We start from the raw sequence: 24,310 nt of genomic DNA on the forward strand, positions 1-24,310 counted from the left end.
CCCAAATCTAAACCTAACCCCAAATCTAAACCTAAAATCTAAACCTAACCCCAAATCTAAACCTAAAATCTAAACGTAACACCAAATCTAAACCTAACCCCAAATCTAAGCCCAAATCTAAACCTAAAATCTAAACCTAATCCCAAATCTAAACCTAAAATCTAAACCTAACCCCAAATCTAAACCTAAAATCTAAACCTAACACCAAATCTAAACCTAACCCCAAATCTAAACCTAAAATCTAAACCTAACCCCAAATCTAAACCTAACCCCAACCCCTAACCCCAAATCTAAACCTAACCCCAAATCTAAACCTAAAATCAAAACTAACCTAAAATCTAAACCTAACCCCAAATCTAAACCTAAAATCTAAACCTAACCCCAAATCTAAACCGAAAATCTAAACCTAACCCCAAATATAAACCGAAAATCTAAACCTAACCCCAAATCTAAACCTAACCCCAAATCTAAACCTAACCCCAAATCTAACCCCAAATCTAAACCCCAAATCTAAACCTAACCTCAAATCTAAACCTAAAATCTAAACCTAACCCCAAATCTAAACCTAACCCCAAATCTAAAACTAAAATCTAAACCTAACCCCAAATCTAAACCTAAAATCTAAACCTAACCCCAAATCTAAACCTAACCCCAAATCTAAACCTAACCCCAAATCTAAACCTAACCCCAAATCTAAACCTAAGATCTAAACCTAAAATCTAAACCTAACACCAAATCTAAACCTAAAATCTAAACCTAACCCCAAATCTAAACCTAACCCCAAATCTAAACCTAAAATCTAAACCTAACCCCAAATCTAAACCTAAAATCTAAACATAACCCCAAATCTAAACCAAAAATCTAAAACTAACCCCAAATCTAAACCTAACCCCAAATCTAACCCCAAATCTAAACCTAAAATCTAAACCTAAAATCTAAACCTAACCTCAAATCTAAACCTAAAATCTAAACCTAACCCCAAATCTAAACCTAACCCCAAATCTAAACCTAAAATCTAAACCTAACCCCAAATCTAAACCTAAATTCTAAACCTAACACCAAATCTAAACCTAACCCCAAATCTAAGCCCAAATCTAAACCTAAAATCTAAACCTAATCCCAAATCTAAACCTAAAATCTAAACCTAAACCCAAATCTAAACCTAAAATCTAAACCTAACACCAAATCTAAACCTAACCCCAAATCTAAACCTAAAATCTAAACCTAACCCCAAATCTAAACCTAACCCCAACCCCTAACCCCAAATCTAAACCTAACCCCAAATCTAAACCTAACCCCAAATCTAAACCTAAAATCTAAACCTAACCCCAAATCTAAACCTAACCCCAAATCTAAACCTAACCCCAAATCTAAACCTAAAATCTAAACCTAACCCCAAATCTAAACCTAACCCCAAATCTAAACCTAAAATCTAAACCTAACCCCAAATCTAAACCTAAAATCTAAACCTAACCCCAAATCTAAACCTCAAATCTAAACCTAACCCCAAATTTAAACCTAACCCCAAATCTAAACCTAACCCCAAATATAACCCCAAATCTAAACCTAACCCCAAATCTAAACCTAAAATCTAAACCTAACCCCAAATCTAAACCAAAAATCTAAACCTAACCCCAACCCCTAACCCCAAATCTAAACCTAACCCCAAATCTAAACCTAACCCCAAATCTAAACCTAACCCCAAATCTAAACCTAAAATCTAAACCTAACCCCAAATCTAAACCTAACCCCAAATCTAAACCTAAAATCTAAACCTAACCCCAAATCTAAACCTAACCCCAAATCTAAACCTAACCCCAAATCTAAACCTAACCCCAAATCTAAACCTAAAATCTAAACCTAACCTAAAATCTAAACCTAACCCCAAATCTAAACCTAAAATCTAAACCTAACCCCAAATCTAAACCGAAAATCTAAACCTAACACCAAATCTAAACCTAACCCCAAATCTAAACCTAACCCCAAATCTAACCCCAAATCTAAACCCCAAATCTAAACCTAACCTCAAATCTAAACCTAAAATCTAAACCTAACCCCAAATCTAAACCTAACCCCAAATCTAAACCTAAAATCTAAGCCTAAAATCTAAACCTAACCCCAAATCTAAACCTAAAATCTAAACCTAACCCCAAATCTAAACCTAACCCCAAATCTAAACCTAAAATCTAAACCTAACCCCAAATCTAAACCTAAAATCTAAACCTAACACCAAATCTAAACCAAAAATCTAAACCTAACACCAATTCTAAACCTAACCCCAAATCTAAACCTAACCCCAAATCTAACCCCAAATCTAAACCTAAAATCTAAACCTAACCTCAAATCTAAACCTAAAATCTAAACCTAACCCCAAATCTAAACCTAACCCCAAATCTAAACCTAAAATCTAAACCTAACCCCAAATCTAAACCTAAAATCTAAACCTAACACCAAATCTAAACCTAACCCCAAATCTAAACCTAACCCCAAATCTAAGCCCAAATCTAAACCTAAAATCTAAACCTAATCCCAAATCTAAACCGAAAATCTAAACCTAACCCCAAATCTAAACCTAAAATCTAAACCTAACACCAAATCTAAACCTAACCCCAAATCTAAACCTAAAATCTAAACCTAACCCCATATCTAAACCTAAGCCCAACCCCTAACCCCAAATCTAAACCTAACCCCAAATCTAAACCTAACCCCAAATCTAAACCTAAAATCTAAACCTAACCCCAAATCTAAACCTAAAATCTAAACCTAACCCCAAATCTAAACCTAACCCCAAATCTAAACCTAAAATCTAAACCTAACCCCAAATCTAAACCTAAAATCTAAACCTAACACCAAATCGAAACCTAACCCCAAATCTAAACCTAACCCCAAATCTAACCCCAAATCTAAACCTAACCCCAAATCTAAACCTAAAATCTAAACCTAACCTAAAATCTAAACCTAACCCCAAATCTAAACCTAAAATCTAAACCTAACCCCAAATCTAAACCTAAAATCTAAACCTAACCCCAAATCTAAACCTAACCCCAAATCTAAACCTAACCCCAAATCTAACCCCAAATCTAAACCTAACCCCAAATCTAAACCTAAAATCTAAACCTAACCCCAAATCTAAACCTAAAATCTAAACCTAACCCCAAATCTAAACCAAAAATCTAAACCTAACCCCAAATCTAAACCTAAAATCTAAACCTAACCCCAAATCTAAACCTAACCCCAAATCTACACCTAACCCCAAATCTAAACCTAACCCCAAATCTAAACCTAACCCCAAATCTAACCCCAAATCTAAACCTAACCCCAAATCTAAACCTAAAATCTAAACCTAACCCCAAATCTAAACCTAAAATCTAAACCTAACCCCAAATCTAAACCAAAAATCTAAACCTAACCCCAAATCTAAACCTAACCCCAAATCTAAACCTAAAATCTAAACCTAACCCCAAATCTAAACCTAACCCCAAATCTAAACCTAACCCCAAATCTAAACCTAACCCCAAATCTAAACCTAAAATCTAAACCTAACCTCAAATCTAAACCTAAAATCTAAACCTAACCCCAAATCTAAACCTAACCCCAAATCTAAACCTAAAATCTAAACCTAACCCCAAATCTAAACCTAAAATCTAAACCTAACACCAAATCTAAACCTAACCCCAAATCTAAACCTAACCCCAAATCTAAGCCCAAATCTAAACCTAAAATCTAAACCTAATCCCAAATCTAAACCTAGCCCCAAATCTAAACCTAAAATCTAAACCTAACACCAAATCTAAACCTAACCCCAAATCTAAACCTAACCCCAAATCTAACCCCAAATCTAAACCTAAAATCTAAACCTAACCTCAAATCTAAACCTAAAATCTAAACCTAACCCCAAATCTAAACCTAACCCCAAATCTAAACCTAAAATCTAAACCTAACCCCAAATCTAAACCTAAAATCTAAACCTAACACCAAATCTAAACCTAACCCCAAATCTAAACCTAACCCCAAATCTAAGCCCAAATCTAAACCTAAAATCTAAACCTAATCCCAAATCTAAACCTAAAATCTAAACCTAACCCCAAATCTAAACCTAAAATCTAAACCTAACACCAAATCTAAACCTAACCCCAAATCTAAACCTAAAATCTAAACCTAACCCCAAATCTAAACCTAAGCCCAACCCCTAACCCCAAATCTAAACCTAACCCCAAATCTAAACCTAACCCCAAATCTAAACCTAAAATCTAAACCTAACCCCAAATCTAAACCTAAAATCTAAACCTAACCCCAAATCTAAACCTAACCCCAAATCTAAACCTAAAATCTAAACCTAACCCCAAATCTAAACCTAAAATCTAAACCTAACACCAAATCTAAACCTAACCCCAAATCTAAACCTAACCCCAAATCTAACCCCAAATCTAAACCTAACCCCAAATCTAAACCTAAAATCTAAACCTAACCCCAAATCTAAACCTAACCCCAAATCTAAACCTAAAATCTAAACCTAACCCCAAATCTAAACCTAACCCCAAATCTAAACCTAACCCCAAATCTAAACCTAAAATCTAAACCTAACCCCAAATCTAAACCTAACCCCAAATCTAAACCTAACCCCAAATCTAACCCCAAATCTAAACCTAACCCCAAATCTAAACCTAAAATCTAAACCTAACCCCAAATCTAAACCAAAAATCTAAACCTAACCCCAAATCTAAACCTAAAATCTAAACCTAAACCCAAATCTAAACCTAACCCCAAATCTAAACCTAAAATCTAAACCTAACCCCAAATCTAAACCTAAAATCTAAACCTAAACCCAAATCTAAACCTAACCCCAAATCTAAACCTAAAATCTAAACCTAACCCCAAATCTAAACCTAAAATCTAAACCTAAACCCAAATCTAAACCTAACCCCAAATCTAAACCTAAAATCTAAACCTAACCCCAAATCTAAACCTAACCCCAAATCTAAACCTAACCCCAAATCTAAACCCCAAATCTAAACCTAACCCCAAATCTAAACCGAAAATCTAAACCTAACCCCAAATCTAAACCTAAAATCTAAACCTAACCCCAAATCTAAACCTAACCCCGAATCTAAACCTAACCCCAAATCTAAACCTAAAATCTAAACCTAACCCCAAATCTAAACCTAACCCCAAATCTAACCCAAATCTAAACCTAAAATCTAAACCTAACCCCAAATCTAAACCTAAAATCTAAACCTAACCCCAAATCTAAACCTAAAATCTAAACCTAACCCCAAATCTAAACCTAAAATCTAAGCCTAACCCCAAATCTAAACCTAAAATCTAAACCTAACCCCAAATCTAAACCTAACCCCAAATCTAAACCTAAAATCTAAACCTAACCCCAAATCTAAACCTAAAATCTAAACCTAACACCAAATCTAAACCTAACCCCAAATCTAAACCTAACCCCAAATCTAAGCCCAAATCTAAACCTAAAATCTAAACCTAATCCCAAATCTAAACCTAAAATCTAAACCTAACCCCAAATCTAAACCTAAAATCTAAACCTAACACCAAATCTAAACCTAACACCAAATCTAAACCTAAAATCTAAACCTAACCCCAAATCTAAACCGAAAATCTAAACCTAACACCAAATCTAAACCTAACCCCAAATCTAAACCTAACCCCAAATCTAACCCCAAATCTAAACCCCAAATCTAAACCTAACCTCAAATCTAAACCTAAAATCTAAACCTAACCCCAAATCTAAACCTAACCCCAAATCTAAACCTAAAATCTAAGCCTAAAATCTAAACCTAACCCCAAATCTAAACCTAAAATCTAAACCTAACCCCAAATCTAAACCTAACCCCAAATCTAAACCTAAAATCTAAACCTAACCCCAAATCTAAACCTAAAATCTAAACCTAACACCAAATCTAAACCAAAAATCTAAACCTAACACCAAATCTAAACCTAACCCCAAATCTAAACCTAACCCCAAATCTAACCCCAAATCTAAACCTAAAATCTAAACCTAACCTCAAATCTAAACCTAAAATCTAAACCTAACCCCAAATCTAAAACTAACCCCAAATCTAAACCTAAAATCTAAACCTAACCCCAAATCTAAACCTAAAATCTAAACCTAACACCAAATCTAAACCTAACCCCAAATCTAAACCTAACCCCAAATCTAAGCCCAAATCTAAACCTAAAATCTAAACCTAATCCCAAATCTAAACCGAAAATCTAAACCTAACCCCAAATCTAAACCTAAAATCTAAACCTAACACCAAATCTAAACCTAACCCCAAATCTAAACCAAAAATCTAAACCTAACCCCATATCTAAACCTAAGCCCAACCCCTAACCCCAAATCTAAACCTAACCCCAAATCTAAACCTAACCCCAAATCTAAACCTAAAATCTAAACCTAACCCCAAATCTAAACCTAAAATCTAAACCTAACCCCAAATCTAAACCTAACCCCAAATCTAAACCTAAAATCTAAACCTAACCCCAAATCTAAACCTAAAATCTAAACCTAACACCAAATCGAAACCTAACCCCAAATCTAAACCTAACCCCAAATCTAACCCCAAATCTAAACCTAACCCCAAATCTAAACCTAAAATCTAAACCTAACCCCAAATCTAAACCTAACCCCAAATCTAAACCTAAAATCTAAACCTAACCCCAAATCTAAACCTAAAATCTAAACCTAACCCCAAATCTAAACCTAACCCCAAATCTAAACCTAACCCCAAATCTAACCCCAAATCTAAACCTAACCCCAAATCTAAACCTAAAATCTAAACCTAACCCCAAATCTAAACCTAAAATCTAAACCTAACCCCAAATCTAAACCAAAAATCTAAACCTAACCCCAAATCTAAACCTAAAATCTAAACCTAACCCCAAATCTAAACCTAACCCCAAATCTACACCTAACCCCAAATCTAAACCTTAAATCTAAACCTAACCCCAAATCTATACCTAAAATCTAAACCTAACCCCAAATCTAAACCTAAAATCTAAACCTAACCCCAAATCTAAACCTAACCCCAAATCTAAACCTAACCTAAAATCTAAACCTAACCCCAAATCTAAACCTAAAATCTAAACCTAACCTAAAATCTAAACCTAACCCCAAATCTAAACCTAAAATCTAAACCTAACCCCAAATCTAAACCTAACCCCAAATCTAAACCTAAAATCTAAACATAGCCCCAAATCTAAACCTAAAATCTAAACCTAACCCCAAATCCAAACCTAACCCCAAATCTAAACAGAAAATCTAAACCTAACCCCAAATCTAAACCTAAAACCTAACCCCAAATCTAAACCTAACCTAAAATCTAAACCTAACCCCAAATCTAAACCTAAAATCTAAACCTAACCCCAAATCTAAACCTAACCCCAAATCTAAACCTAAAATCTAAACCTAACCCCAAATCTAAACCTAACCTAAAATCTAAACCTAAAATCTAAACCTAACCCCAAATCTAAACCTAAAATCTAAACCTAACCCCAAATCTAAACCTAAAATTTAAGCCTAACCCCAAATCTATACCTAAAATCTAAACCTAAGCCCAAATCTAAACCTAACCAAAAATCTAAAACTAAACCCCAAATCTAAACCGAAAATCTAAACCTAACCCCAAATCTAAACCTAAAATCTAAACCTAACCCCAAATCTAAACCTAACCCCAAATCTAAACCTAAAATCTAAACCTAACCCCAAATCTAAACCCCAAATCTAAACCTAACCCCAAATCTAAACCGAAAATCTAAACCTAACCCCAAATCTAAACCTAAAATCTAAACCTAACCCCAAATCTAAACCTAACCCCAAATCTAAACCTAAAATCTAAACCTAACCCCAAATCTAAACCTAAAATCTAAACCTAACCCCAAATCTAAACCTAAAATCTAAGCCTAACCCCAAATCTAAACGTAAAATCTAAACCTAACCCCAAATCTAAACCTAACCCCAAATCTAAACCTAAAATCTAAACCTAACCCCAAATCTAAACCTAAAATCTAAACCTAACACCAAATCTAAACCTAACCCCAAATCTAAACCTAACCCCAAATCTAAGCCCAAATCTAAACCTAAAATCTAAACCTAATCCCAAATCTAAACCTAAAATCTAAACCTAACCCCAAATCTAAACCTAAAATCTAAACCTAACACCAAATCTAAACCTAACCCCAAATCTAAACCTAAAATCTAAACCTAACCCCAAATCTAAACCTAAACCCAACCCCTAACCCCAAATCTAAACCTAACCCCAAATCTAAACCTAACCCCAAATCTAAACCTAAAATCTAAACCTAACCCCAAATCTAAACCTAACCCCAAAACTAAACCTAACCCCAAATCTAAGCCCTAATATAAACCTAAAATCTAAACCTAACCCCAAATCTAAACCTAAAATCTAAACCTAACACCAAATCTAAACCTAACCCCAAATCTAACTTCAAATCTAAACCTAACCCCAAATCTAAACCTAAAATCTAAACCTAACCCCAAATCTAAACCTAACCTAAAATCTAAACCTAAAATCTAAACCTAACCCCAAATCTAAACCTAAAATCTAAACCTAACCCCAAATCTAAACCTAAAATCTAAACCTAACCCCAAATCTAAACCAAAAATCTAAACCTAACCCCAACCCCTAACCCCAAATCTAAACCTAACCCCAAATCTAAACCTAACCCCAAATCTAAACCTAACCCCAAATCTAAACCTAAAATCTAAACCTAACCCCAAATCTAAACCTAACCCCAAATCTAAACCTAAAATCTAAACCTAACCCCAAATCTAAACCTAACCCCAAATCTAAACCTAACCCCAAATCTAAACCTAACCCCAAATCTAAACCTAAAATCTAAACCTAACCCCAAATCTAAACCTAAAATCTAAACCTAACCCCAAATCTAAACCGAAAATCTAAACGTAACACCAAATCTAAACCTAACCCCAAATCTAAACCTAACCCCAAATCTAACCCCAAATCTAAACCCCAAATCTAAACCTAACCCCAAATCTAAACCTAAAATCTAAACCTAACCCCAAATCTAAATCTAAAATCTAAACCTAACCCCAAATCTAAATCTAAAATCTAAACCTAACCCCAAATCTAAACCTAACCCCAAATCTAAACCTTAAATCTAAACCTAACCCCAAATCTATACCTAAAATCTAAACCTAACCCCAAATCTAAACCTAAAATCTAAACCTAACCCCAAATCTAAACCTAACCCCAAATCTAAACCTAACCTAAAATCTAAACCTAACCCCAAATCTAAACCTAAAATCTAAACCTAACCTAAAATCTAAACCTAACCCCAAATCTAAACCTAAAATCTAAACCTAAGCCCAAATCTAAACCTAACCCCAAATCTAAACCTAAAATCTAAACATAGCCCCAAATCTAAACCTAAAATCTAAACCTAACCCCAAATCCAAACCTAACCCCAAATCTAAACCGAAAATCTAAACCTAACCCCAAATCTAAACCTAAAACCTAACCCCAAATCTAAACCTAACCTAAAATCTAAACCTAACCCCAAATCTAAACCTAAAATCTAAACCTAACCCCAAATCTAAACCTAACCCCAAATCTAAACCTAAAATCTAAACCTAACCCCAAATCTAAACCTAAAATCTAAACCTAACCCCAAATCTAAACCTAACCTAAAATCTAAACCTAAAATCTAAACCTAACCCCAAATCTAAACCTAAAATCTAAACCTAACCCCAAATCTAAACCTAAAATTTAAGCCTAACCCCAAATCTATACCTAAAATCTAAACCTAAGCCCAAATCTAAACCTAACCAAAAATCTAAAACTAAACCCCAAATCTAAACCGAAAATCTAAACCTAACCCCAAATCTAAACCTAAAATCTAAACCTAACCCCAAATCTAAACCTAACCCCAAATCTAAACCTAAAATCTAAACCTAACCCCAAATCTAAACCTAACCCCAAATCTAAACCTAACCCCAAATCTAAACCTAACCCCAAATCTAAACCCCAAATCTAAACCTAACCCCAAATCTAAACCGAAAATCTAAACCTAACCCCAAATCTAAACCTAAAATCTAAACCTAACCCCAAATCTAAACCTAACCCCAAATCTAAACCTAAAATCTAAACCTAACCCCAAATCTAAACCTAAAATCTAAACCTAACCCCAAATCTAAACCTAAAATCTAAGCCTAACCCCAAATCTAAACGTAAAATCTAAACCTAACCCCAAATCTAAACCTAACCCCAAATCTAAACCTAAAATCTAAACCTAACCCCAAATCTAAACCTAAAATCTAAACCTAACACCAAATCTAAACCTAACCCCAAATCTAAACCTAACCCCAAATCTAAGCCCAAATCTAAACCTAAAATCTAAACCTAATCCCAAATCTAAACCTAAAATCTAAACCTAACCCCAAATCTAAACCTAAAATCTAAACCTAACACCAAATCTAAACCTAACCCCAAATCTAAACCTAAAATCTAAACCTAACCCCAAATCTAAACCTAAACCCAACCCCTAACCCCAAATCTAAACCTAACCCCAAATCTAAACCTAAAATCTAAACCTAACCCCAAATCTAAACCTAACCCCAAAACTAAACCTAACCCCAAATCTAAGCCCTAATATAAAACTAAAATCTAAACCTAACCCCAAATCTAAACCTAAAATCTAAACCTAACACCAAATCTAAACCTAACCCCAAATCTAACTTCAAATCTAAACCTAACCCCAAATCTAAACCTAAAATCTAAACCTAACCCCAAATCTAAACCTAACCTAAAATCTAAACCTAAAATCTAAACCTAACCCCAAATCTAAACCTAAAATCTAAACCTAACCCCAAATCTAAACCTAAAATCTAAACCTAACCCCAAATCTAAACCAAAAATCTAAACCTAACCCCAACCCCTAACCCCAAATCTAAACCTAACCCCAAATCTAAACCTAACCCCAAATCTAAACCTAACCCCAAATCTAAACCTAAAATCTAAACCTAACCCCAAATCTAAACCTAACCCCAAATCTAAACCTAAAATCTAAACCTAACCCCAAATCTAAACCTAAAATCTAAACCTAACCCCAAATCTAAACCTAAAATATAAACCTAACCCCAAATCTAAACCTAAAATCTAAACCTAACCCCAAATCTAAACCGAAAATCTAAACGTAACACCAAATCTAAACCTAACCCCAAATCTAAACCTAACCCCAAATCTAACCCCAAATCTAAACCCCAAATCTAAACCTAACCCCAAATCTAAACCTAACCCCAAATCTAACCCCAAATCTAAACCCCAAATCTAAACCTAACCCCAAATCTAAACCTAAAATCTAAACCTAACCCCAAATCTAAATCTAAAATCTAAACCTAACCCCAAATCTAAATCTAAAATCTAAACCTAACCCCAAATCTAAACCTAACCCCAAATCTAAACCTTAAATCTAAACCTAACCCCAAATCTATACCTAAAATCTAAACCTAACCCCAAATCTAAACCTAAAATCTAAACCTAACCCCAAATCTAAACCTAACCCCAAATCTAAACCTAACCTAAAATCTAAACCTAACCCCAAATCTAAACCTAAAATCTAAACCTAACCTAAAATCTAAACCTAACCCCAAATCTAAACCTAACCCCAAATCTAAACCTAAAATCTAAACATAGCCCCAAATCTAAACCTAAAATCTAAACCTAACCCCAAATCCAAACCTAACCCCAAATCTAAACCTAAAATCTAAACCTAACCCCAAATCTAAACCTAAAACCTAACCCCAAATCTAAACCTAACCTAAAATCTAAACCTAACCCCAAATCTAAACCTAAAATCTAAACCTAACCCCAAATCTAAACCTAACCCCAAATCTAAACCTAAAATCTAAACCTAACCCCAAATCTAAACCTAAAATCTAAACCTAACCCCAAATCTAAACCTAACCTAAAATCTAAACCTAAAATCTAAACCTAACCCCAAATCTAAACGTAAAATCTAAACCTAACCCCAAATCTAAACCTAAAATTTAAGCCTAACCCCAAATCTATACCTAAAATCTAAACCTAAGCCCAAATCTAAAACTAAGCCCAAATCTAAACCTAAAATCTAAACCTAACCCCAAATCTAAACCGAAAATCTAAACCTAACCCCAAATCTAAACCTAACCCCAAATCTAAACCTAAAATCTAAACCTAACCCCAAATCTAAACCTAACCCCAAATCTAACCCAAATCTAAACCTAAAATCTAAACCTAACCCCAAATCTAAACCTAACCCCAAATCTAAACCTAACCCCAAATCTAAACCTAACCCCAAATCTAAACCCCAAATCTAAACCTAACCCCAAATCTAAACCGAAAATCTAAACCTAACCCCAAATCTAAACCTAAAATCTAAACCTAACCCCAAATCTAAACCTAACCCCAAATCTAAACCTAAAATCTAAACCTAACCCCAAATCTAAACCTAACCCCAAATCTAAACCAAATCTAAACCTAAAATCTAAACCTAACCCCAAATCTAAACCTAAAATCTAAACCTAACTCCAAATCTAAACCTAAAATCTAAACCTAACCCCAAATCTAAACCTAAAATCTAAGCCTAACCCCAAATCTAAACGTAAAATCTAAACCTAACCCCAAATCTAAACCTAACCCCAAATCTAAACCTAAAATCTAAACCTAACCCCAAATCTAAACCTAAAATCTAAACCTAACACCAAATCTAAACCTAACCCCAAATCTAAACCTAACCCCAAATCTAAGCCCAAATCTAAACCTAAAATCTAAACCTAATCCCAAATCTAAACCTAAAATCTAAACCTAACCCCAAATCTAAACCTAAAATCTAAACCTAACACCAAATCTAAACCGAAAATCTAAACCTAACCCCAAATCTAAACCGAAAATCTAAACCTAACCCCAAATCTAAACCTAACCCCAAATCTAAACCTAACCCCAAATCTAACCCCAAATCTAAACCCCAAATCTAAACCTAACCTCAAATCTAAACCTAAAATCTAAACCTAACCCCAAATCTAAACCTAAAATCTAAACCTAACCCCAAATCTAAACCTAAAATCTAAACCTAACCCCAAATCTAAACCTAAAATCTAAACCTAACCCCAAATCTAAACCTAACCCCAAATCTAAACCTAACCCCAAATCTAAACCTAAAATCTAAACCTAACCCCAAATCTAAACCTAACCCCAAATCTAAACCTAAAATCTAAACCTAACCCCAAATCTAAACCTAAAATCTAAACCTAACCCCAAATCTAAACCTAACCCCAAATCTAAACCTAAAATCTAAACCTAACCCCAAATCTAAACCTAAAATCTAAACCTAACCCCAAATCTAAACCTAACCTAAAATCTAAACCTAAAATCTAAACCTAACCCCAAATCTAAACCTAAAATCTAAACCTAACCCCAAATCTAAACCTAAAATTTAAGCCTAACCCCAAATCTATACCTAAAATCTAAACCTAAGCCCAAATCTAAACCTAACCAAAAATCTAAAACTAAACCCCAAATCTAAACCGAAAATCTAAACCTAACCCCAAATCTAAACCTAAAATCTAAACCTAACCCCAAATCTAAACCTAACCCCAAATCTAAACCTAAAATCTAAACCTAACCCCAAATCTAAACCCCAAATCTAAACCTAACCCCAAATCTAAACCGAAAATCTAAACCTAACCCCAAATCTAAACCTAAAATCTAAACCTAACCCCAAATCTAAACCTAACCCCAAATCTAAACCTAAAATCTAAACCTAACCCCAAATCTAAACCTAAAATCTAAACCTAACCCCAAATCTAAACCTAAAATCTAAGCCTAACCCCAAATCTAAACGTAAAATCTAAACCTAACCCCAAATCTAAACCTAACCCCAAATCTAAACCTAAAATCTAAACCTAACCCCAAATCTAAACCTAAAATCTAAACCTAACACCAAATCTAAACCTAACCCCAAATCTAAACCTAACCCCAAATCTAAGCCCAAATCTAAACCTAAAATCTAAACCTAATCCCAAATCTAAACCTAAAATCTAAACCTAACCCCAAATCTAAACCTAAAATCTAAACCTAACACCAAATCTAAACCTAACCCCAAATCTAAACCTAAAATCTAAACCTAACCCCAAATCTAAACCTAAACCCAACCCCTAACCCCAAATCTAAACCTAACCCCAAATCTAAACCTAACCCCAAATCTAAACCTAAAATCTAAACCTAACCCCAAATCTAAACCTAACCCCAAAACTAAACCTAACCCCAAATCTAAGCCCTAATATAAACCTAAAATCTAAACCTAACCCCAAATCTAAACCTAAAATCTAAACCTAACACCAAATCTAAACCTAACCCCAAATCTAACTTCAAATCTAAACCTAACCCCAAATCTAAACCTAAAATCTAAACCTAACCCCAAATCTAAACCTAACCTAAAATCTAAACCTAAAATCTAAACCTAACCCCAAATCTAAACCTAAAATCTAAACCTAACCCCAAATCTAAACCTAAAATCTAAACCTAACCCCAAATCTAAACCAAAAATCTAAACCTAACCCCAACCCCTAACCCCAAATCTAAACCTAACCCCAAATCTAAACCTAACCCCAAATCTAAACCTAACCCCAAATCTAAACCTAAAATCTAAACCTAACCCCAAATCTAAACCTAACCCCAAATCTAAACCTAAAATCTAAACCTAACCCCAAATCTAAACCTAACCCCAAATCTAAACCTAACCCCAAATCTAAACCTAAAATCTAAACCTAACCCCAAATCTAAACCTAAAATCTAAACCTAACCCCAAATCTAAACCGAAAATCTAAACGTAACACCAAATCTAAACCTAACCCCAAATCTAAACCTAACCCCAAATCTAACCCCAAATCTAAACCCCAAATCTAAACCTAACCCCAAATCTAAACCTAAAATCTAAACCTAACCCCAAATCTAAATCTAAAATCTAAACCTAACCCCAAATCTAAATCTAAAATCTAAACCTAACCCCAAATCTAAACCTAACCCCAAATCTAAACCTTAAATCTAAACCTAACCCCAAATCTATACCTAAAATCTAAACCTAACCCCAAATCTAAACCTAAAATCTAAACCTAACCCCAAATCTAAACCTAACCCCAAATCTAAACCTAACCTAAAATCTAAACCTAACCCCAAATCTAAACCTAAAATCTAAACCTAACCTAAAATCTAAACCTAACCCCAAATCTAAACCTAAAATCTAAACCTAAGCCCAAATCTAAACCTAACCCCAAATCTAAACCTAAAATCTAAACATAGCCCCAAATCTAAACCTAAAATCTAAACCTAACCCCAAATCCAAACCTAACCCCAAATCTAAACCGAAAATCTAAACCTAACCCCAAATCTAAACCTAAAACCTAACCCCAAATCTAAACCTAACCTAAAATCTAAACCTAACCCCAAATCTAAACCTAAAATCTAAACCTAACCCCAAATCTAAACCTAACCCCAAATCTAAACCTAAAATCTAAACCTAACCCCAAATCTAAACCTAAAATCTAAACCTAACCCCAAATCTAAACCTAACCTAAAATCTAAACCTAAAATCTAAACCTAACCCCAAATCTAAACCTAAAATCTAAACCTAACCCCAAATCTAAACCTAAAATTTAAGCCTAACCCCAAATCTATACCTAAAATCTAAACCTAAGCCCAAATCTAAACCTAACCAAAAATCTAAAACTAAACCCCAAATCTAAACCGAAAATCTAAACCTAACCCCAAATCTAAACCTAAAATCTAAACCTAACCCCAAATCTAAACCTAACCCCAAATCTAAACCTAAAATCTAAACCTAACCCCAAATCTAAACCTAACCCCAAATCTAAACCTAACCCCAAATCTAAACCCCAAATCTAAACCTAACCCCAAATCTAAACCGAAAATCTAAACCTAACCCCAAATCTAAACCTAAAATCTAAACCTAACCCCAAATCTAAACCTAACCCCAAATCTAAACCTAAAATCTAAACCTAACCCCAAATCTAAACCTAAAATCTAAACCTAACCCCAAATCTAAACCTAAAATCTAAGCCTAACCCCAAATCTAAACGTAAAATCTAAACCTAACCCCAAATCTAAACCTAACCCCAAATCTAAACCTAAAATCTAAACCTAACCCCAAATCTAAACCTAAAATCTAAACCTAACACCAAATCTAAACCTAACCCCAAATCTAAACCTAACCCCAAATCTAAGCCCAAATCTAAACCTAAAATCTAAACCTAATCCCAAATCTAAACCTAAAATCTAAACCTAACCCCAAATCTAAACCTAAAATCTAAACCTAACACCAAATCTAAACCTAACCCCAAATCTAAACCTAAAATCTAAACCTAACCCCAAATCTAAACCTAAACCCAACCCCTAACCCCAAATCTAAACCTAACCCCAAATCTAAACCTAACCCCAAATCTAAACCTAAAATCTAAACCTAACCCCAAATCTAAACCTAACCCCAAAACTAAACCTAACCCCAAATCTAAGCCCTAATATAAAACTAAAATCTAAACCTAACCCCAAATCTAAACCTAAAATCTAAACCTAACACCAAATCTAAACCTAACCCCAAATCTAACTTCAAATCTAAACCTAACCCCAAATCTAAACCTAAAATCTAAACCTAACCCCAAATCTAAACCTAACCTAAAATCTAAACCTAAAATCTAAACCTAACCCCAAATCTAAACCTAAAATCTAAACCTAACCCCAAATCTAAACCTAAAATCTAAACCTAACCCCAAATCTAAACCAAAAATCTAAACCTAACCCCAACCCCTAACCCCAAATCTAAACCTAACCCCAAATCTAAACCTAACCCCAAATCTAAACCTAACCCCAAATCTAAACCTAAAATCTAAACCTAACCCCAAATCTAAACCTAACCCCAAATCTAAACCTAAAATCTAAACCTAACCCCAAATCTAAACCTAACCCCAAATCTAAACCTAACCCCAAATCTAAACCTAAAATCTAAACCTAACCCCAAATCTAAACCTAAAATCTAAACCTAACCCCAAATCTAAACCGAAAATCTAAACGTAACACCAAATCTAAACCTAACCCCAAATCTAAACCTAACCCCAAATCTAACCCCAAATCTAAACCCCAAATCTAAACCTAACCCCAAATCTAAACCTAACCCCAAATCTAACCCCAAATCTAAACCCCAAATCTAAACCTAACCCCAAATCTAAACCTAAAATCTAAACCTAACCCCAAATCTAAATCTAAAATCTAAACCTAACCCCAAATCTAAATCTAAAATCTAAACCTAACCCCAAATCTAAACCTAACCCCAAATCTAAACCTTAAATCTAAACCTAACCCCAAATCTATACCTAAAATCTAAACCTAACCCCAAATCTAAACCTAAAATCTAAACCTAACCCCAAATCTAAACCTAACCCCAAATCTAAACCTAACCTAAAATCTAAACCTAACCCCAAATCTAAACCTAAAATCTAAACCTAACCTAAAATCTAAACCTAACCCCAAATCTAAACCTAACCCCAAATCTAAACCTAAAATCTAAACATAGCCCCAAATCTAAACCTAAAATCTAAACCTAACCCCAAATCCAAACCTAACCCCAAATCTAAACCTAAAATCTAAACCTAACCCCAAATCTAAACCTAAAACCTAACCCCAAATCTAAACCTAACCTAAAATCTAAACCTAACCCCAAATCTAAACCTAAAATCTAAACCTAACCCCAAATCTAAACCTAACCCCAAATCTAAACCTAAAATCTAAACCTAACCCCAAATCTAAACCTAAAATCTAAACCTAACCCCAAATCTAAACCTAACCTAAAATCTAAACCTAAAATCTAAACCTAACCCCAAATCTAAACCTAAAATCTAAACCTAACCCCAAATCTAAACCTAAAATTTAAGCCTAACCCCAAATCTATACCTAAAATCTAAACCTAAGCCCAAATCTAAAACTAACCCCAAATCTAAACCGAAAATCTAAACCTAACCCCAAATCTAAACCTAAAATCTAAACCTAACCCCAAATCTAAACCTAACCCCAAATTTAAACCTAAAATCTAAACCTAACCCCAAATCTAAACCTAACCCCAAATCTAACCCAAATCTAAACCTAAAATCTAAACCTAACCCCAAATCTAAACCTAACCCCAAATCTAAACCTAACCCCAAATCTAAACCTAACCCCAAATCTAAACCCCAAATCTAAACCTAACCCCAAATCTAAACCGAAAATCTAAACCTAACCCCAAATCTAAACCTAAAATCTAAACCTAACCCCAAATCTAAACCTAACCCCAAATCTAAACCTAAAATCTAAACCTAACCCCAAATCTAAACCTAACCCCAAATCTAAACCAAATCTAAACCTAAAATCTAAACCTAACCCCAAATCTAAACCTAAAATCTAAACCTAACTCCAAATCTAAACCTAAAATCTAAACCTAACCCCAAATCTAAACCTAAAATCTAAGCCTAACCCCAAATCTAAACGTAAAATCTAAACCTAACCCCAAATCTAAACCTAACCCCAAATCTAAACCTAAAATCTAAACCTAACCCCAACCCCTAACCCCAAATCTAAACCTAACCCCAAATCTAAACCTAACCCCAAATCTAAACCTAACCCCAAATCTAAGCCCAAATCTAAACCTAAAATCTAAACCTAATCCCAAATCTAAACCTAAAATCTAAACCTAACCCCAAATCTAAACCTAAAATCTAAACCTAACACCAAATCTAAACCGAAAATCTAAACCTAACCCCAAATCTAAACCGAAAATCTAAACCTAACCCCAAATCTAAACCTAACCCCAAATCTAAACCTAACCCCAAATCTAACCCCAAATCTAAACCCCAAATCTAAACCTAACCTCAAATCTAAACCTAAAATCTAAACCTAACCCCAAATCTAAACCTAACCCCAAATCTAAACCTAAAATCTAAACCTAACACCAAATCTAAACCTAACCCCAAATCTAAACCTAAAATCTAAACCTAACCCCAAATCTAAACCTAACCCCAAATCTAAACCTAACCCCAAATCTAAACCTAAAATCTAAACCTAACCCCAAATCTAAACCTAACCCCAAATCTAAACCTAAAATCTAAACCTAACCCCAAATCTAAACCTAAAATCTAAACCTAACCCCAAATCTAAACCAAAAATCTAAACCTAACCCCAAATCTAAACCTAACCCCAAATCTAATTCCAAATCTAAACCTAAAATCTAAACCCAACCTCAAATCTAAACCTAAAATCTAAACCTAACCCCAAATCTAAACCTAACCCCAAATCTAAACCTAAAATCTAAACCTAACCCCAAATCTAAACCTAAAATCTAAACCTAACACCAAATCTACACCTAACCCCAAATCTAAACCTAACCCCAAATCTAAGCCCAAATCTAAACCTAAAATCTAAACCTAATCCCAAATCTAAACCTAAAATCTAAACCTAACCCCAAATCTAAACCTAAAATCTAAACCTAACACCAAATCTAAACCTAACCCCAAATCTAAACCTAAAATCTAAACCTAACCCCAAATCTATACCTAACCCCAACCCCTAACCCCAAATCTAAACCTAACCCCAAATCTAAACCTAACCCCAAATCTAAACCTAAAATCTAAACCTAACCCCAAATCTAAACCTAACCCCAAATCTAAACCTAACCCCAAATCTAAGCCCTAATCTAAACCTAAAATCTAAACCTAACCCCAAATCTAAACCTAAAATCTAAACCTAACACCAAATCTAAACCTAACCCCAAATCTAACCCCAAATCTAAACCTAACCCCAAATCTAAACCTAAAATCTAAACCTAACCCCAAATCTAAACCTAAAATCTAAACCTAACCCCAAATCTAAACCTAAAATCTAAACCTAACCCCAAATCTAAACCTAACCCCAAATCTAAACCTAACCCCAAATCTAACCCCAAATCTAAACCTAACCCCAAATTTAAACCTAAAATCTAAACCTAACCCGAAATCTAAACCTAAAATCTAAACCTAACCCCAAATCTAAACCAAAAATCTAAACCTAACCCCAACCCCTAACCCCAAATCTAAACCTAACCCCAAATCTAAACCTAACCCCAAATCTAAACCTAACCCCAAATCTAAACCTAAAATCTAAACCTAACCCCAAATCTAAACCTAACCCCAAATCTAAACCTAAAATCTAAACCTAACCCCAAATCTAAACCTAACCCCAAATCTAAACCTAACCCCAAACCTAAACCTAACCCCAAATCTAAACCTAAAATCTAAACCTAACCCCAAATCTAAACCTAAAATCTAAACCTAACCTAAAATCTAAACCTAACCCCAAATCTAAACCTAAAATCTAAACCTAACCCCAAATCTAAACCGAAAATCTAAACCTAACACCAAATCTAAACCTAACCCCAAATCTAAACCTAACCCCAAATCTAACCCCAAATCTAAACCCCAAATCTAAACCTAACCCCAAATCAAAACCTAATCCCAAATCTAACCCCAAATCTAAACCCCAAATCTAAACCTAACCCCAAATCTAAACCTAAAATCTAAACCTAACCCCAAATCTAAATCTAAAATCTAAACCTAACCCCAAATCTAAACCTAACCCCAAATCTAAACCTAAAATCTAAACCTAACCCCAAATCTAAACCTAAAATCTAAACCTAACCCCAAATCTAAACCTAAAATCTAAACCTAACCCCAAATCTAAACCTAACCCCAAATCTAAACCTAACCTAAAATCTAAACCTAACCCCAAATCTAAACCTAAAATCTAAACCTAACCCCAAATCTAAACCTAACCCCAAATCTAAACCTAAAATCTAAACCTAACCCCAAATCTAAACCTAAAATCTAAACCTAACCCCAAATCTAAACCTAACCCCAAATCTAAACCTAAAATCTAAACATAGCCCCAAATCTAAACCTAAAATCTAAACCTAACCCCAAATCCAAACCTAACCCCAAATCTAAACCGAAAATCTAAACCTAACCCCAAATCTAAACCTAAAACCTAACCCCAAATCTAAACTTAACCTAAAATCTAAACCTAACCCCAAATCTAAACCTAAAATCTAAACCTAACCCCAAATCTAAACCTAAAATCTAAGCCTAACCCCAAATCTAAACGTAAAATCTAAACCTAACCCCAAATCTAAACCTAACCCCAAATCTAAACCTAAAATCTAAACCTAACCCCAAATCTAAACCTAAAATCTAAACCTAACACCAAATCTAAACCTAACCCCAAATCTAAACCTAACCCCAAATCTAAGCCCAAATCTAAACCTAAAATCTAAACCTAATCCCAAATCTAAACCTAAAATCTAAACCTAACCCCAAATCTAAACCTAAAATCTAAACCTAACACCAAATCTAAACCTAACCCCAAATCTAAACCTAAAATCTAAACCTAACCCCAAATCTAAACCTAAACCCAACCCCTAACCCCAAATCTAAACCTAACCCCAAATTTAACCTAACCCCAAATCTAAACCTAAAATCTAAACCTAACCCCAAATCTAAACCTAACCCCAAAACTAAACCTAACCCCAAATCTAAGCCCTAATCTAAACCTAAAATCTAAACCTAACCCCAAATCTAAACCTAAAATCTAAACCTAACACCAAATCTAAACCTAGCCCCAAATCTAACCCCAAATCTAAACCTAACCCCAAATCTAAACCTAAAATCTAAACCTAACCCCAAATCTAACCCCAAATCTAAACCCCAAATCTAAACCTAACCCCAAATCTAAACCTAAAATCTAAACCTAACCCCAAATCTAAATCTAAAATCTAAACCTAACCCCAAATCTAAATCTAAAATCTAAACCTAACCCCAAATCTAAACCTAACCCCAAATCTAAACCTTAAATCTAAACCTAACCCCAAATCTATACCTAAAATCTAAACCTAACCCCAAATCTAAACCTAAAATCTAAACCTAACCCCAAATCTAAACCTAACCCCAAATCTAAACCTAACCTAAAATCTAAACCTAACCCCAAATCTAAACCTAAAATCTAAACCTAACCTAAAATCTAAACCTAACCCCAAATCTAAACCTAACCCCAAATCTAAACCTAAAATCTAAACATAGCCCCAAATCTAAACCTAAAATCTAAACCTAACCCCAAATCCAAACCTAACCCCAAATCTAAACCTAAAATCTAAACCTAACCCCAAATCTAAACCTAAAACCTAACCCCAAATCTAAACCTAACCTAAAATCTAAACCTAACCCCAAATCTAAACCTAAAATCTAAACCTAACCCCAAATCTAAACCTAACCCCAAATCTAAACCTAACCCCAAATCTAAACCTAAAATCGAAACCTAACCCCAAATCTAAACCTAAAATCTAAACCTAACCCCAAATCTAAACCGAAAATCTAAACCTAACACCAAATCTAAACCTAACCCCAAATCTAAACCTAACCCCAAATCTAACCCCAAATCTAAACCCCAAATCTAAACCTAACCTCAAATCTAAACCTAAAATCTAAACCTAACCCTAAATAAAACCTAATCCCAAATCTAAACCTAAAATCTAAACCTAACCCCAAATCTAAACCTAAAATCTAAACCTAACCCCAAATCTAAACCTAACCCCAAATCTAAACCTAAAATCTAAACCTAACCCCAAATCTAAACCTAACCCCAAATCTAAACCTAAAATCTAAACGTAAAATCTAAACCTAACCCCAAATCTAAACCTAAAATCTAAACCTAACCCCAAATCTAAACCTAACCCCAAATCTAAACCTAAAATCTAAACCTAACCCCAAATCTAAACCTAAAATCTAAACCTAACCCCAAATCTAAACCTAAAATCTAAACCTAACACCAAATCTAAACCTAACCCCAAATCTAAACCTAACCCCAAATCTAACCCCAAATCTAAACCTAAAATCTAAACCTAACCTCAAATCTAAACCTAAAATCTAAACCTAACCCCAAATCTAAACCTAACCCCAAATCTAAACCTAAAATCTAAACCTAACCCCAAATCTAAACCTAAAATCTAAACCTAACCCCAAATCTAAACCTAAAATCTAAACCTAACACCAAATCTAAACCTAACCCCAAATCTAAACCTAAAATCTAAACCTAACCCCAAATCTAAACCTAACCCCAACCCCTACCCCAAATCTAAACCTAACCCCAAATCTAAACCTAACCCCAAATCTAAAGCTAAAATCTAAACCTAACCCCAAATCTAAACCTAACCCCAAATCTAAACCTAACCCCAAATCTAAGCCCAAATCTAAACCTAAAATCTAAACCTAACCCCAAATCTAAACCTAAAATCTAAACCTAACCCCAAATCTAAACCTAAAATCTAAACCTAACACCAAATCTAAACCTAACCCCAAATCTAAACCTAACCCCAAATCTAACCCCAAATCTAAACCTAACCCCAAATCTAAACCTAAAATCTAAACCTAACCCCAAATCTAAACCTAACCCCAAATCTAAACCTAAAATCTAAACCTAACCCCAAATCTAAACCTAAAATCTAAACCTAACCCCAAATCTAAACCTAACCCCAAATCTAACCCCAAATCTAAACCTAACCCCAAATCTAAACCTAAAATCTAAACCTAACCCCAAATCTAAACCTAAAATCTAAACCTAACCCCAAATCTAAACCTAAATTCTAAACCTAACCCCAAATCTAAACCTAACCCCAAATCTAAACCCCAAATCTAAACCTAACCCCAAATCTAAACCGAAAATCTAAACCTAACCCCAAATCTAAACCTAAAATCTAAACCTAACCCCAAATCTAAACCTAACCCCAAATCTAAACCTAAAATCTAAACCTAACTCCAAATCTAAACCTAACCCCAAATCTAACCCAAATCTAAACCTAAAATCTAAACCTAACCCCATATCTAAACCTAAAATCTAAACCTAACCCCAAATCTAAACCTAAAATCTAAACCTAACCCCAAATGTAAACCTAAAATCTAAGCCTAACCCCAAATCTAAACCTAAAATCTAAACCTAAACCCAAATCTAAACCTAAAATCTAAACCTAAACCCAAATCTAAACCTAACCCCAAATCTAAACCTAAAATCTAAACCTAACCCCAAATCTAAACCTAAAATCTAAACCTAACCCCAAATCTAAACCTAAGCCCAAATCTAAATCTAAAATCTAAACCTAACCCCAAATCTAAACCTAACCCCAAAACTAAACCTAAAATCTAAACCTAACC

Source organism: Patagioenas fasciata, chromosome 6 (genome assembly GCF_037038585.1).
Source record: "Patagioenas fasciata isolate bPatFas1 chromosome 6, bPatFas1.hap1, whole genome shotgun sequence".
Classification (NCBI taxonomy): domain Eukaryota; kingdom Metazoa; phylum Chordata; class Aves; order Columbiformes; family Columbidae; genus Patagioenas; species Patagioenas fasciata.